This window comes from Giraffa tippelskirchi, chromosome 4 (assembly GCF_054371585.1).
Source record: "Giraffa tippelskirchi isolate mGirTip1 chromosome 4, T2T-mGirTip1v1.2.pri, whole genome shotgun sequence".
Classification (NCBI taxonomy): Eukaryota; Metazoa; Chordata; class Mammalia; order Artiodactyla; family Giraffidae; genus Giraffa; species Giraffa tippelskirchi.
Genome location: NC_137278.1, coordinates 166,914,969 through 166,930,164, shown reverse-complemented (window position 1 = coordinate 166,930,164; position 15,196 = coordinate 166,914,969). Strand labels below are relative to the sequence as shown.

Here is a 15,196-nt window from a genome sequence, read left to right as displayed (position 1 = left end):
CCTCTGGGCCCTCAACCCTCCACAAAAGGGCACTGAAGCTGCTTCATACACGACTGGGTATCTTCAGCCCTGGGTCACTTTAAGTCAGGCAACCTCCAGGGGCTGCCAGGATGATAGATGAAATCCCCGGAGGCAAGAGGAAAAGGCAGGCTGGGGCCCCCTAAAGTGGGGACCACTGCCATAACCTCATTAAATTTGGCAGGTTGGACAGAGCAAGGTTTTTGACTGGGCTAAAGACCATGGGCCACAGGGATCTTGGGGCCCAAGGGGCCCACTGGGGACAAAGACAGCTTGCCTAGCTTCTTCAACGTGAAAGTAACAGGATAACCATCGAAGATGATGTTTCCCAAGACTTAGTCACTTGAGGACCTCTCTTCATGTCTGTTTCCACATCTCCATCCTCATCTGTGCTCTATCAAACACTTCTCTTTATCTGGACGAGATTTTTGCATGTAAATAGATTTGTTTCGAAAGGAAACTTTCTATCACTGTGAAATCGCTCGGTTTAAGGGAACAGTTTTCCTTAACACTAATGAAAACCCTTAGCCATGTTCGTCCGCTGTGACCTGGAGTGGCACCACCCAAAGTAGCAGCCTTGGGAAGCACAAGCCACCCCGGAGGGCCTCAGGGGTTCGAACCCGGGCTTGACCCGCATGTCCTGCCTCCTCCGGGTAACTGAGGGTACCGTCGCGGGAACGCATCTGCACACCTCTCGCCCACGTCCCCTGGGCGCCCCTCCCCTTCAGCAGCACGTTTCCTGTCAAAACAAACCCTTGGGGGAGGGGACAGCGGAGGCCGAGGCGAGTACCGAGGAAACCCCGGCAACAAACCCCAAACACACGATCGGAGCCCCTCCCGGCCGTGACCGCAGCTCGGTTCACTCACCCAAGCCGGGCCAGCGGTCGCAGGCGACAAGGTGCCCCCTCCAGGAGCCCAGATGGTGGGAAGCCGCTCGCGGCGCCGTCGCTGGCACGGGCCCAGCGGGAGGTAAACAGAGGCCAAGCGGCCACGACCCTGACCCCGGCCCCTCCAGGGCCCGAAGCCCGCGGCAGCCCCAACACCCGCCGCGGGTGTTTCCTTTCAAAACAAATCCCACGCGGGACGGCGGTTCGAGGTCAAACAAGGGATATGAGGAGGGGGTTGGGGAAGCAAGAAGCCGGGCTCTACCACCCCTGGCCGCGGGTCCCAGGACGCAGCTCCGAGGTGAAGTGGGGAGGCCCTCGGGCGGCTACTGGGGTGAGGCGTCCCCCTCTGCCAACCTGGCCCGTCACCTCAGAGCCCGCGACCCCTTCCCGGGGGATGGTACGCACCGGGTCCGGCACGGAGACAGGCGGAGGAGAAAGACGACTGAGGGAGCCCTCGTCAGGGGTCTTTAAGTGTTCCCTCGCCCAGGACCGCACAAACACCTTGGAAACTCAGGAGTCCGACAACCCTCAGCCTCCCCGGCCCCCCCACGCGGTATTTAAAGGGCCGGCAGGGACTCTAGAGAGGCAGCCACGGCGTGGCCACCACATAAGTGGAGAGTGGGGGTGAAGACCGCATGAAGGAGAGAGGTAAATCTAGGGCACTTCAGCTTTGACGCCAGAGTTCTGACAGACCTGACTTCACAGAAGACATCTGCCTCACCTTCGAATGAAAGAGACCTAGGAGAGCTTGGATTGTGGGTATTTTGGATGCCAGAGGGAACAGTTCCCCCCCGTGGGCTGCGAGTGGTGCAGTCGGGTACTGCTAGGGGCGGGGAGAGGAGTGTTTACGGAACTGGGGCAGCCGTGCCTCCCAAGCGCCCGGTATTGGAGGCGGGGCCTGTTGGGGCTGTGGGAGCGGGGCCAGTCGGGGCGCTGGGGGGCGGAGCGGGAGCCGGGATTCTGGGGGCGGGGCGGAGCCGCCCGCGGACAGTGCGGTGAAGCCCTGGGTTGACCCCACTGGTCTACGGGGCCCCACACCATCATGAGCAGTGCAGCAAGCTGCCTGGCCGCAGGTGGAACTTTTACGACCCGAACACTCCTCATCTAGACCAGGCGATCCAAATTAAGTTCCCACTATCACACGGTCTACACAGAGACAATCTAACCCACTACTGGGCAAGTGCATTCCCACGCACGTCAGCAACCAAATTGTCTCCTATGTTTGTGTCTGCACCTCCACAGAAACAGGAGTCCAGATTTGGATATGACTGGACAGGACGATTAGCTCCTGGGAGTCACACCCACCCAGGCTCTCGTAAACTTGTAAACTTCGTATGCCCGCAAAAGATAAAGCATCTAACTTCCCCTAGGGTTCTTGGCAACACCTATCTCCGAGAGAAGTTTCAAAGTTTCGACAGTGGTTAATGTAAATAAGCAGTCCCAGAGGAGCTCTGTGGGTCAGGCCTACAGTTCTGCTCTGTTGTGAGTGTGCTTCAGAGTCTACAGAAACACCCTTCCCCCAACTGCACACAGGAAAAGTGCATCTTCTGCCAGGTGTAAATTGGGGGTTATTTGAGAGATAGTTTCATGCAAGAATGTAAGTGACTTTTGTATAGGCTCAAGTAACTCCATTTAGTGCTGAAATCATGTGTGGTTTGGTGGAGGGAAAATTGGTTCTATTAGTAGGAAAAAAAAAACAGGTAACATTTTAAAGGAGGATGGAAAGTCAGTTAACCTAGATGGAATCATTCAGTGTTAAAAATGGCCCTATCTTGGGTTCAAACCCTCCCTCTGACATTTACTACTATGAGATCTTGGTCAATGGGAAAATATTATACCTGTCTAACTGGGCTATTGTGAAGATGGAATGAGATAAAGCATGTAAAGTGCTTAGGATTGTATACAATAAGCACTCAATCAGTGCTAGTTGCTGAAACTATTTGGCAAACCACTCTGAACAACCTTAGCTGGTGATCTGAATAAATTTGTATTTGTGTCTGTTAATGCCACTCTCTCCTCCCTTCTCCTAAAATACACAACTTGGTACAAATCAAGAGATTAAAGAGAAAATGCTATTGCCACCCAGGTTCTTTCCTATGAACCTAGCTTATGTTGTTTGTTGGAATCAGAAGTCAGGTTGACAGAAGCCTCTAATTTCAATTCTTGCCAAATAACCACCACCACACAACTGCCATCACCACCCTAGAGACTCCACAATAGAAAGATTAACTAAAAATATCCCCCAAACTTCTGGACACTGTGACAACGACACATGGCAGCTTTGCTTTCTTTGTTTCTTTGCAGAAGCTTGTTAAGTATTGTTTTGCCATATTACATAATGTGAAGCAGGTAAGCATGAGTCAGGAGAGTTGTCCAATCTACCTGTGTCACCAGCTGCCTGATCCTGGGCATGGCATGTATTTTAAAGCTCAAATATGTGATTCTCAAAGCCACAAGGAAGCAATTTTTGTCAAAACAGATGAGTCAAGTTTCAACATCTGCTGGGGTGAGAACTTTGAGGCATAAGAGGTAGAGTAACATCAGAGACCCATGCCAGAGAGAGAAAAATCTCCTGGAAAAATAATCTTCTATTACATCAACATTAAATAACTTACTACCTGGAAACCTCTTGGTCAGTTAACCTCTTGATCAGGAAACCTCCTGACCAATTTCCCTTAGACTGCCTTATATATAAAAGCACTTTGAAGAAATATAGTCCTGTAAAATATTAGGCAGCTTCCTTAAAAAAACAGAGAGCCTTGTATCATATTCTTACCCAAAGAGCTCAGGCAGTCATAAAACAAAATCCTCCTTGCACGGATTAGTTCATGACCTTCTGAAAAAAAAAAAAATGAAAAGGCAACCTCTTTAGTAAGTAAAATAGTTAGCTGTTTATGTGAAGAAGACATATTATCACACATCTGACCTGTCTCTTGAGAAACCTGTATGCAGATCAGGAAGCAACAGTTAGAACTGGACATGGAACAACAGACTGGCTCCAAATAGGAAAAGGAGTACATCAAGGCTGTATATTGATTGTCACCCTGCTTATTTAACTTATATGCAGAGTACATCATGAGAAACACTGGACTGGAAGAAACACAAGCTGGAATCAAGATTGCCGGGAGAAATATCAGTAACTTCAGATATGCGGATGACACCACCCTTATGGCAGAAAGTGAAGAAGAACTAAAGAGCCTCTTGATGAAGGTGAAAGAGGAGAGTGAAAAAGTTGGCTTAAAGCTCAATGTTCAGAAAACTCAGATCATGGCATCTGGTCCCATCACTTCATGGGAAATAGATGGGGAAACAGTGGAAACAGTGCCAGACTTTATTTTTGGGGGCTCCAAAATCACTGCTGATGGTGATTGCAGCCATGAAATTAAAAGACGCTTACTCCTTGGAAGGAAGGTTATGGCCAACCTAGATAGCATATTTAAAAGCAGAGACATTACTTTGCCAATAAAAGTCCGTCTAGTCAGGGCTATGGTTTTTCCAGTGGTCATGTATGGATGTGAGAGTTGGACGGTGAAGAAAGCTGAGCGCCGAAGAATTGATGCTTTTGAACTGTGGTGCTGGAGAAGACTCTTGAGAGTACCTTGGACTGCAAGGAGATCCAATCAATCCATCCTAAAAGAGATCAATCCTGGGTGTTCATTGGAAGGTCTGATGTTGAAGCTGAAACTCCAATACTTTGGCCACCTCATGCGAAGAGTTGACTCATTGGAAAAGACCCTGATGCTGGGTAGGATTGGGGGCAGGAGGAGAAGGGGACGACAGAGGATGAGATGGTTGGATGGCATCACCGACTCGATGGACATGGGTTTGGGTAGACTCCGGGAGTTGGTGATGGACAGAGAGGCCTGGCGTGCTGCAGTTCTTGGGGTCACAAAGAGTCGGACATGACTGAGCGACTGAACTGAACTGAACTGAATTTTTTTAACTTGTCTTTTTTGAAGCACTTCGAGAACTCATGGTAATGCAGTTTGCTTTCCCTGTAAATTACACAATAGATTAAATTTGATCTATTGCCTTTGGCAGATGACTCAAGGCAGATCAACATTTTTACTTGGCAAAAAAATGTGAAGACTTCTTTTGACACATCTTAAATCTGAGTTTTAAATTACAGTGAATCCTTGAATAAATCAGAAGATCCAAAAATGTAATTTTAATGTGGATTTGCAACCTTTTAACAGCTTAACGTTTATAGTGGGGTTGCATCTTGTGCTGATCTCAGTTCAGTTCAGTCACTCAGTCATGTCCAACTCTTTGCAACCCCATGGGCTGTAGCACACCAGGCTTTCCTGTCCATCACCAACTCCTGGAGCCTACTCAAACTCATGTCCATTGCGTCAGTGATGCCATCCAACCATCTCATCCTCTGTCTTCCCTTTTCCTCCTGCCTTCAATCTTTCCCAGCATCAGCGTAATGCAAATTCAACCTGACATCAGTGAGATGTGGAGTAGGGAGCACAAAAGCATGGTTGGAACCCCGGCAGTGATGTTAACCCCTTCTTCTCTCTATGGGAGTTGTGAGGCTTCGCTTCCTGAGTTGATGTCAGTTTCCAGATTTCTCATTACAGGTCCAAGCTCCTTATCCAAGGCTAGCTTCTTGGGCATGCAGTGGCTCATGACCCTATGCTTAGAGGAGCCTCATACTTAATTTAAGGCTCTGCTGCTGCCTACTTGAAATTCTCACTCATTTTTGAACAAGGAGCTCTGCATTTTCATTTTGCGTGGGACCTTGAAAATGGTGTCACTGGTCCTGACTTCACCATATAGAATATAAGTCTAGTGTTTGAAGGTACTTATCTTCCCTTTTAATCCATCCCCAAATACAAGTCAATTATTTTATCTAATGCTCAAGTGAGGAAACATTCATCTGTTTCCAGGAATTCCCTGGTGGCCCAGTGCTTAGGACTCAACACTTTCATTCCCTGGCCAGATCATATTGTTTTTGTTGTTGTTTTGGGTTTTTCTGGTTGCACCAAGTGGTTTGCGGGAACCTAGTTCCCTAACCGGAGACCAAACCCAGGTCCCCTGCAGTGGAAGCCTGGAGTCCTAACCACTGGACTTCCAGGGAATTCCCTGGGCCCAGGCTGGACACTAGATTAGGGAGCTAAGATCCCACAAACCACAAGCGTGGCCAAAAACAAACAAACCAACTCCATAAGTCAGTTTCAATTCTGGAGACAAACAACAAAACAAAACTAGGTGTTTCCTAGGTCTTATGGTCCATTTGAGGAATTTTCAAGGATGACTTTGACTTTACATGATTTTTACTTTGTGGTCTCTCTTTAGAACCTAACCCCTCACATAATATATGACTTCAGTGTAAACAGAAAAATTTATTGAATGGAATTCCATCTCTTTTTCTCTCCCTTGTCCATCTTAAGGTACTAAGAAGGACTAAAAATCGGTAAAGTGGGAAAAAAGGCAATAGAAAGTAGAAGGGAGGAAAATAATTTGGCTAATATATGAATTAGATGATTGATCACTGCATGTTCAAAATTTAACCACAACTTTTTGACAGATTTTGTCATTATTTTTTCTTTTGGTCATGAATATAAGGCAGATTTAGATCATTGATTGGTTTTGAGAGTGAATCAAAATATCGATTCTTTTTTTAAAATAATTAATTTATTTATTTTAATTAGAGATAACTACAATATTGTGATGGTTTTTGCCATACATCAGTATGAATCAGCCATAGGCATACAAAATGTTGATTCATGATCAAGTTTCCAAAACACCAAAACCAGTTTTTCCCCTGACTCCACAGAACTGAGTTGGTGTAAAATTGGAGATTATTTCTCATTCCAATTGCCTCTACCATAACACATAACATACTAAAAAGAAAACCAGCCTTAATACTCTCCATTACCCTCCTCCATGAGTCCTTTCCACTTACCTGGGAAACAAAAAAGACTGTGAGGGCCAGCAGAGAAGAGGACTCTGGGCAGGAAGTGGGAGGGGCCAAAGGAAGTTAAAGGAGCTCAGAGCTCAGCCAAGACAGTCCTGTTTTTCTGCTCCACCTCCAGGCCAGCAGGCAGCTGTTTCCTACAAGTCTTCCCAGTCCTGTTCAACCATGGATGAAAATTTAAGCCCTGTTGCATGGCAGAAACTAACACAACATTGTAAAAATTTTAAAAATATATTTAAATAAAAAATAGAAAAATAATCAATTGAAGCACCCGATGGAGTGGGGAAAGGGCTTCTAAAATAGAAGGGGGCTTCCCTGGCAGTCCAGTGGTTAAGACTTCACCTTCTAATGCAGGGAGTACTGGTTCAATCCCTGGTTGGGGAGCTAAAATTCCCACTTGCCTCATGGCCTAAAAACTAAAACATAAAACAGAAGCAATGTTTGTAACAAATTCAAATTCAAAATTGGTTGTAACAAATTCAAATCAAAAAATGGTCCATGTCAAAAAAAAAAATCTTTACAAGTTAAAAAAAACACACACACAAAGCCCAGAAGACATAAAGGAAAAGATTAAGAAACATGACTCTTCAGATAGTGTTCAACATAAAAGCATGAATTATAGAACAGTCACTGGGTTGTGATACCATTTATACTTGATTGAGACCTGTCAGTAGAAAGCCCCTGTAAGTATTTTGTATCTATGAAATGCATAGAAATGAGATGAAAAGTTAGCCTCTCAACTGTTTAGGAAGCAAGTTGGGAGATGTTTCTCGTTTATTCTACATGCATACAAATGCCTTTTTTTTTTTTAGCAATGAAAATGTATTCATTCATACATTATTAATGTAATTTCACACGGCCTCACAGTGATACTGCTCTTATCATTGAATGCCCTACCTTATTGATGGAGGGCTATTAACACCGCACAGTAATCTTCCCATCTCCTTTGTATTCATATTCTTTAAAGTCATGATAAGAAAAGGAGATTTTTATGTAAACTATGGAAAGCAACAAATTTGCAAAAGGCCCTTCAGTAAGGTATGTCAAAATTATTTATGCTGTGGGAGTGGAATAATAATATTTATTTCTCAAGTTGTTCCCTTCGGGCCCAATTCTTAGACAGTCAAAGTGCAAGGAGTTCATTCTGGCTTTAAAAGATGTTTGCCCCACCAACAACCACTTAAGGGTTTCTTCCCTTTGATAATAAAGCAAAGTAGTATGGAACTTAAATAACTGGATTATTTTCAAGGATAAAAAATTGATAGCCCTAAACATTTAGGTGTCAGTACAATAGCTTTTACTCAGGTTCCAGGGGGTTCTAGTGGAAAGTATTATAGGGTTTATGACTGAGCAAAAAGATATTCATTGACTCACTGAACTGGTCAACAATAGAAACCAAAACTCATTTCATGGCTTCTCTACACACATACACACACACACACACACACACACACACAGAGTCACATGCAAGGTATTACCTATTGGCATAATTATCTAACTTCCATAACAACATGTCAACAAGCATACCAGCACTGTATCAACTAAGTGCCCAAAGTATTTATAGTCACAGTCCATTATTCTAGAAGGTTGCTTGGACCAGGTACTGGGGTGGCTGGCTGTGCCTTCCAGATGGAGAAAAGAATGAAATAGTGCCAACTCTCCTAAAATATGAACCTGTCTATGTATCTCTCATGTGTATATATATGAAGCAGTCAGAGAAAGAACAAAAAAAAAATGTAAATTCTGCTACAAGAAGAAGAGCAGCAAAGTATTTCTGGTTGATTCTCTGATAGAGATTGTTCATGTTACAAATATGTGATGGAGTGTCTCCTGCCATGTCTGTAAACAAGAATGTCACAGCCATCCGTGATTCCAGCCCTCCAAATGTGAGGGCCCCCAAAAGGGAGAACAATGGGGTGGGAGTAGGGGAGATGTGAAAATGAAGGATGCTGGCCCCAGATAGCTGAGATGCATATGAAAGGAAGGAGTTCAGCGAGCCCAGATGCTTGCTTCTTCCCATACTTAGAGAGCACTAAATTCCTAAACTTGAGATATCTGGTTTTCTTAATTAACAATAATCTTCAAAGTTCAGACTATCTGCCTGCTTTGTTGCAAACTTTTATATAAACTGACTCCATCCCCTGCCTCCTCAGAGCAGTTTCTCAGGGCTGCTTGAGATGCTGCCTCCCAGGCTTGAAGTCCTAAAAATTTCCCACCCAAGAAAACAACTCTCAACTTTTAGAGTTTTAAGTAGATACAAGTATACCTCTAAGTACATAATCAGCAAGTCCTGGAAATCTGAGTAAAATATAATCACGGTCAAAAGAATTTTAATGCTCAAGCTGAATTCGCTATTTAAAAGAAGACTATTGTGATACAGTATAAATTTAAAAAATGATTTACAAGTGTATGTAGACCAAAGTTTTCAAAGAGCAGATTAATTCAGGTACAAACTAGCTCTTTATGAAGAACAAATGTATTCTGCTGGAAAGGGGGCAGGTACAAACTAGCTCTTTATGAAGAACAAATGTATTCTGCTGGAAAGGGGGAATGCCTTGGGTTCACACATAGCAGAAGGCTCACCTATATGACTTATTATACTTAAATCTTATCTGTCATGGCAGTCCGAACACGGGTTGGAAAAGAATTTCCAGACCCAAAGTATTTCAGAAAAGAGTGAGTTAATTAAGAACAAAGAGCAGAGATAATATGGGCGCAGCAAGCACATTGGGTGGATACCTCCTGACAGGCCAGGGAGAGTTGACCCGTTCCACAGGTTAGTAGCCAATTTGCGGGCCTTGCTGGTACCTCAGTGGGAAAGAATCCACCTGCCAATGTAGGAGACACAGGTTTGATCCCTGGGTTGGGAAGATCCCCTGGAGGAGGAAATGGCAACCCACTCCAGTATTCTTACCTGGAAAATCCCATGGATAGAGGAGCCGGTGGGACTACAGTCCACGGGGTTGCAAAAGAGTCGGACATGACTGAGCGACTAAACAACAACAAGGCATCTGGAGTGGGAGAAATTAGTGGAAATTAAATTAGCATAAAAGAGAGTGGGCTTATTAAAATAACTCTAGGTTGGAATCCCAGCCTTACTACCTACTAGCTATGTAATTTTAAGCAAGCAGCTTAAATTTCTTGTCCCTCTTATTCTCATCCTTCCCATAATGCTTCCACAGGTACCCTCGTATGCTCCTGTGGCTCCCCTGACTATTCAGATGTTGTGTCTCCCCTGAACTCTCTAAGTTTAACTCTTTCTACGTCTGAGTGGATGAGGAGCCGCCAGTCACAAAACTTATTTTGACCCCCTCATTTGTAAGTCCTATCTAAGGAGTCTGACATCTCTCTTGGGGACATGGAAGTAGTTGTCAGTCACTTTCTTGGGGATGCAGATGAAACTGATGCCATGGCTGTCTCATTAACTATCCTATTAAATCTGTTCCTCGTACTGGAACCCATGCAGCTAAGGGCTGCTTCACTCTTCATGGCTGTCTCTCCAGTGCTGGGTGTAGTGTCTGGTGCATTATTCGCCTCCTCATAAATATTTTTTGAATGAATGAACTGCCCTAAGGCTGAGCCCAGGAGTTAGTGTGTTAGCTCCAAGAAGGGAGTCAGTGTTCTGGGTAAGAAGACAGCATGACAAAAGGCACAGAGGGGAGAAATTGGAATGTGGGCAGGCTTAAAAAGCAAGGGCAGGGACTTCCCTGGTGGTCCAGTGGCCAAGATTCCTTGCTCCCAAGGCAGGGGACACAAGTTTGATCCCTGGTGAAGGAACTAACCAAGGGCTTCCCTGGTGACACAGATGGTAAAGAATCCACCTGCAGTGCAGGAGAAGCGGGTTTGATGCCTGGGTCAGGAAGATCCGCTGGAGTAGGAAATGGCAACCCAATCCAGTATTCTTGCCTGAAGAATTCCATGGACAGAGGAACCTGGCGGGCTACAATGCATGGGGTCACAAAGAGTCGGACATGACTGAGCGACTAACACTTTCACTTTTTCACTTTAGGGAACTAGACCCCACATACCACAACTAAGAGTTCTCATGCACCAACTAAAGATCCTGCTTATGGCAACTAAGACTCAGCACAGCCAAATAAACAAACAAACAAAAAAGAGCAAATGGCTACATTCTACATTATTTAGTTGTTTTCTCCTTAAGACTCACCCATCTACTTTTTTTAATCGTACAGAAAAATGGAGAAAAAAAGAGATGTTAGAAAAAAATGCAAAGGAGGTAGAAGCAGATCTGCATACTTAAAAAACTAGCAAAGAAGCAAGTGTGGCTGGACTGTGGTGGAGGAGTGGAGCAGGATGGGAGGTTGGAAGTAACCCAGGGCCAGCTCACAGGGAGCCTGGAAGTGATGAACAGTGATTGGAGAAAAGGGACAGGATGTGACTGATGTTTTATAAGAATCACCCTGGCTGCGTGAGGATAACAGCCCAGCAGCGCAAGAGTTGGAAGGTTGTGGTAGTGATTCAGGCTGGAGATGCTGCTGCTTGTCCTGGGACTGTGCTGGTGGCCTGGTCCTCTGCATAGATCATATCAATGAATAGCAGTTGGAATCCTGACCTGGGGGTTCCCTTTGAGGTGCAGTTTTCTTAATTCCATGTCTGATAGCGAGAAGATTACCCGGGGTGGAAATAATTGAATGGTACACGAATAAGAACATAGCGTCGTCAAAGGCCCTCAGGACAATCCCCAAATGGAACCTGAGACTGTGGCATCTCCTTGTAATTAATTTTTCCTTGTCAAAGGAACAGATGGAATTAGGATATCAACTATTGCTCTTAAGGAAGGCACACCAAGGTGAGTGCCTTGGTTTAGTTCGGATGTTTTTGGCTTCGAGGAGCAGAAATCCAATTCAAAGAGCCTTAAACAGCAGGGAAATCATCTCTCATAGCAGTGATAGTCTGTTTGCTTGTACATTTTGATAGGTATATCTTTATAGACAGAACCCTCTGATTTGCTTGACTTTCTTTTTGCCCTAACATCTTCTGGCATACTACAAAACGTAAAGAACCCATCTGCCAATGCAGGAGAGGTAAGAGACAAGGGTTTGATTCCTGGGTCAGGAAGATCCCCTGGAGGAGGGCACAGCAACGCACTCCAGTATTATTGCCTGGAGAATCCCATTTACAGAGGATCCTGGCAGGCTACAGTCCATGGGGTCGCAGAGTCGGACATGATTGAGCGACTTAGCCTGCATACACATGTGTATTAGTACTGTTTTTCTTCCTCTGTCAGAATGAAGCTCCATGAGGGCAGGGATCATTGTTTTATTCACTTATGTATCCTAAGTGCCTATGTTGGTGCCTCAAACAGTGAAACAAATATTTGCTGAGTGAATGAGTGAATGGGTGAAATATCTTCCTTCGGATCCCAGTTCAATTCAGTTCAGTCACTCAGTCCTGTCCAACTCTTTGTGACCCCATGGACTGCTGAGGAAAAAAGAAGATTCATGAGGACTTCACAATTTCTCCCCTGGGAAAAAAGTCAAGAAACTCTCCATTTGCTGAAATAGTTTCCTTGTAGCCTCCCAAAGAATAAGACTGTAAACTGCAAACCAAATCCCACTGCAGAGAGGAGGGGACTCTTGTAGGGTTGTGAAGGCTAAATAGGAGTTTACCAGGCAAATGTGGAAAAGGAGAGGGCAGAATGACACTCTGGGGAGGGAAAATAACAGATACAAAAATGTGGATGTATGAAGCAGCACTTTGTGTTTAGAGAATTATAATTGGTCATGTATTTCTGGAGTACAAAGTGCCAGGATGGGAGTTACCAAAATTGAGGCTAGAGAGCTGGGCAAAGGCCAGAGTATTAATACCTTGTGTGTTCCAGTAAGGAGTTCTGGGTTTATTTTAGGTGATGAGTTTTCATCCCAAGAGTGAGAGGATCAGATTTATGTTTAGAAAGATCACTCTGGCATCCAGGGACAAAACGGATTTGAGAATAGCCAACTCAGGTCAATAAGACCCACTCACACTGGAAAAATAATAAAGCTTTGGCAATTTCCCACACTGTCCACCAGGTGGAGCAAATAAGCCAGAACAGCTTGGTTGCTGGCTAGGTGCGTGGAGAAAGAACAGGAGAAAGCACCAGCAAGGGGCTCTTTTCATGGACAGGAAACTTCTAAGTCAGGTGCCCATAACTCAGAAAAGAACTGTACTGATTTGAAAAATTATCCAGCAAAAACTGAAAGTCTCTTAAAAGTCCGCAAATAGAGGACACGTTACATATCACAAAACATTCACACACTGGATTACCAGTAAGCCATTGAGAGGAATGACGTAGAATTGTGTGTACCCACAATAAAAGAGTCCAAGTGAAAAAACCAAGTTGGGTGTATAATGTGATCCTAAGTTGTAGCGTATAATGTGATTGTGCAAATGTCTAGAAAGATGATCGTAAAATTGGTATCAGAGGTAAGTTCAAGAGCAGGTTTTGGGCTTACTGTGTGTATGTGTATGCTTGTGTGTATATATGTGTGTGTCTAACAGTTCTAGGAGGTATAATTGGCATGCAATAAGCTGCACATATTTAAATGTGCAATTTAATGTTTTACATGTGTAACCCCCTATGAAACCATCACTGCAACCCCAACAGTGAACATATCCATCACCCTCAAAAGTTTCTACACGCCCCTTCCCAATACCTGTTTCCCATCCTTCCCTGCCCTACGCCCCATCTCCAGGAAACAACTGATTTGCTTTTTGTCAGTAAAGGTTTGCATTTTCTAAAATTTTACATAAATGAAATCAAATAATTTGTCTTATTTTTGGTCTTGCTTCTTTCATTTAGTGACATTAATTTAAGATTCATCTGTACTGTTGTGTATCAGTAATTAATTCCTTTTTATTGCTAGATAGCATTTTGTTGTATAGATGTACCACAGTTTGCTTATACATTCATCTGATTGACATTTGGAGTGTTAATAGTTTGGGGATATTACAAATAAAGCTCTTCTGAGCATTCATGTACCACTCTTTGTAGTTACATGTGCTTTCATTTCTCTTGTGTAAATACCTAGGAGTGGAATAACTAGACCATGTGTTAGGTGTATGTTTAACTTTAGAAACTGCAAAATTGGTTTTCAAAGTGGTTGTTTCATTTTATGTCCTAACAGCCCTATATGAATGTTCCAGTTTCTCTGTTTCATACCAGTATCTGGCATGATTGGACTTTTTAGCTTTTCTAATGGGTGGTTTAAATTTTCATTTCTTTAATGATTAACAATGTGCATTTTTCATATACATATTTGCCATCAGTAGATCTCCTTTGGTGAAGTATCCATTCGGTTTTTTTGTGGGCTATTGACATTTCTATTTCACTTTATATTTCATAACATTAAAAATTTTTACAACAACCACGTATCTCTTTTGTAATAAAACTAAACGATCTCAATCCAGAGTACAGTAATAACTGAAATCTGAACTTCAAACTTAATAGCAGAATATGATGATAGTGAAGGCAAATCCTGATTGTATCTTTAAATAAAATATTTGGTTTCCAATTTCAAATTACTAGGAAATTACCTCAAAACCAATATTTTTTTCTTTCTTTTTTTTTTAAATTGGAGGCTAATTGTTTTGCAATATTGTGCTGGTTTCTGCCACACATCAACATGAATCAGTCACAGGTATAGATATGTCCCCTCCTTCCTGAACCCCTCATCCATCTCCCACCCCATTCCACCCCTCTAGGTTTTCACAGAACACTGGGTTGAGCTCCCTGTGTCACACAGCAAATTCCCACTTGCTATCTATTTTACATATGGTAATGTATGTGTTTCCATGTTACTCTCTCAATTCGTCCCACCCTCTCCTTCCACTACTGTGTCCACAAGTCTGTTCTCTATGCCTGCATCTCCATGGCTGCCCTGCAAATCAATTCATCAGTACTATCTTTCTAGATCCCATGCTGCTGCTAAGTCGCTTCAGTCGTGTCCGACTCTGTGCGACCCCAGAGCCGGCAGCCCACAGGGCTCCTCCATCCCTGGGATTCTCCAGGCAAGAACACTGGAGTGGATTGCCATTTCCTTCTCCAATATATTTAAGTGAAAATTGAAAGTGAAGTCTCTCAGTCATGTCTGACTCTTTGCGAGTCCATGGAATGAAGCCTACCAGGCTCCTCCGTCCATGGGATTTTCCAGGCAAGAGTACTGGAGTGGGATGCCATTGCCTTCTCCGCTAGATACCATATGCATGTGCTAATACACAATATTTATATATTTGTTAATACACAATAGTGTGTATTCTCTTTCTGACTTACTTCACTTTGTATGATAGGCTCTAGGTTCATCCATCTCATTAGGACTGACTCCAACGCGTTTTTTTACATACATATATGTGAAAGTGAAAGTGGCTC

At 43.7% G+C, this 15,196-nt stretch overlaps 1 protein-coding gene across 4 annotated transcripts in view; it reads right to left on the bottom strand.

The window, feature by feature from the left end:
* Positions 1-1,798, bottom strand: part of TCP11L2 (t-complex 11 like 2) — a 38,716-nt gene extending 36,918 nt beyond the window's left edge. For 2 of the 4 annotated variants that reach the window (XM_081591260.1, XM_081591257.1), the window contains exon 1: positions 1,311-1,435. The gene's annotated coding sequence lies outside the window, so the exon portion shown is untranslated. Of the gene's footprint in view, positions 1-885; positions 1,436-1,626 lie in introns of those variants that run through there. The other 2 variants (XM_081591259.1, XM_081591258.1) reach the window with 2 other exon arrangements.
* Between the last annotated feature and the right edge of the window lie 13,398 nt (positions 1,799-15,196).